We start from the raw sequence: 2,051 nt of genomic DNA on the forward strand, positions 1-2,051 counted from the left end.
CTGCAAACAATCACCCTTAAGCTACATAATCTTTACTCCCTGGAATGGAGATAAGAAACGCCCTAACCTTTGCAATCGAAATTGACAGGATTAAAATCGACTGGTATAAATACAGATGTAACAAGACAATAAACATCAGATCCTGACCAGAACTTGGCTGGAGATCCTGACCAGAACTTTGGCTGGAGAACCTGGCAGAAGAACCTGGCTATGCTGATCAACTGAACACTGTCTCTGTGTCATTCCTTCCTCGCCGACTCCGTCCACACCTTTGGGAACCCCTGGACCTGCTGGGGCTGCACCCCAACAGCTTGCCACTTAATAGCTATTACTTTAAAAAGAGTTTTCTTGTAGGCGGCTGTGCGGGAGCTTGGCATGGCGGTACCCACGGCTGCCATGGGGCCTGGCTCCATGGCCCACTGGTGCTCCGTGAGCAGTGGCCCGACACGCTACATGCTGGGCATGCAGGAGCTGTTCTGGGGCCACAGCAAGACGCGCGAGTTCCCGGCGCACAGTGCGAAGGTGCACTCAGTGGCCTGGAGCTGCGACGGGCAGCGTCTGGCTTCTGGGTCCTTCGACAAGACTGCTAGTGTCTTCTTGCTGGAGAAGGACCGGTTGGTCAAAGAAAACAATTACTGCGGACATGGTGACAGTGTGGACCAGCTGTGTTGGCATCCAAGTAACCCTGACCTCTTCGTCACAGCATCTGGAGACAAAACCATTCGCATCTGGGATGTGAGGACTACCAAATGCATCACTACTGTGAACACTAAAGGGGAGAACATTAATATCTGTTGGAGTCCTGATGGGCAGACCATAGCTGTAGGCAACAAGGATGATGTGGTGACCTTTATTGATGCCAAGACACACAGTTTGAAAGCGGAGGAGCAGTTCAAGTTTGAGGTCAATGAAATCTCCTGGAACAATGACAATGACATGTTCTTCCTGACAGATGGCAATGGTTGCATCAACATCCTCAGCTACCCAGAGCTGAAGCATGTGCAGTCCATCAAGGCACACCCTTCTAACTGCATCTGCATCAAGTTTGACCCCACGGGGAAGTACTTTGCCACAGGAAGTGCAGATGCTTTGGTCAGCCTCTGGGATGTGGATGAGTTAGTGTGTGTTCGGTGCTTTTCCAGGCTGTGTTGGCCTGTGAGGACCCTCAGTTTCAGCCACGATGGGAAAATGCTGGCTTCAGCATCAGAAGATCACTTTATTGACATTGCTGAAGTAGAGACAGGAGACAAGCTATGGCAGGTGAAGTGTGAGTCCCCGACCTTCACTGTGGCTTGGCACCCAAAAAGGCCTCTGCTGGCATTTGCCTGTGATGACAAAGATGGCAAATGTGACAGTAGTCGGAAAGCAGGAACTGTGAAGCTGTTTGGGCTTCCCAACGATTCCTGATTAGGAGGACCTGGCGTAGGGAGACAGATTAAACTAAAATTAGTTTGGTCTGCCGAAACCGGTTTGGCTCAGTGGATAGAGCGTCAGCCTGCAGACTGAAAGGTCCCAGGTTCGATTCCGGTCAAGGGCATGTACCTGGGTTGCGGGCACATCCCCAGTGGGAGATGTGCAGGAGGCAGCTGATTGATGTTTCTCTCTCATTGATGTTTCTAACTCTCTATCTCTCTCCCTCTCTGTAAAAAATCAATAAAATATATTTAAAATAAATAAAATTAGTTTGGTCTGTCTCTCCGAGTTGGTGTGCAACTACAGTATTTATACATTGTTATAAATTATAAAAGTCTTTTTTTCAGGCTGCCCAAAAAATAAATAAAAAGTACAAATGGGAGGAAAATGGGGTCACACCTAGCTGGGTTTAATCATAATACATTGTTTTTCTAAGACAATTAGCAATTTTTCTATGCCACGGCCCCTGCCCCCAACACAATCAGTAATTTTTCCATGCCGCAGTTTCTCCCCCTAGCACATTCCCTACTGGTCTTATGCCCGAATCAAATCTTTGATTCAGCACCCTCCTCTATGATATGAAATTGAGGAGGCATTTGGAAATGTTGGGGTCCAACCCCAGCAGGTCCAGGGGTTCC

At 48.4% G+C, this 2,051-nt stretch overlaps 1 pseudogene across 1 annotated transcript; it reads left to right on the top strand.

The window, feature by feature from the left end:
* The first annotated feature begins 272 nt into the window (after positions 1-272).
* On the top strand, positions 273-1,532 carry LOC102433950 (annotated as a pseudogene). Its single transcript, XR_001347727.2, has one exon. The product of XR_001347727.2 is annotated as a THO complex subunit 3 pseudogene (transcript).
* Positions 1,533-2,051: the final 519 nt, after the last annotated feature.

This window comes from Myotis lucifugus, unplaced genomic scaffold (assembly GCF_000147115.1).
Source record: "Myotis lucifugus unplaced genomic scaffold, Myoluc2.0 scaffold_28, whole genome shotgun sequence".
NCBI lineage: Eukaryota > Metazoa > Chordata > Mammalia > Chiroptera > Vespertilionidae > Myotis > Myotis lucifugus.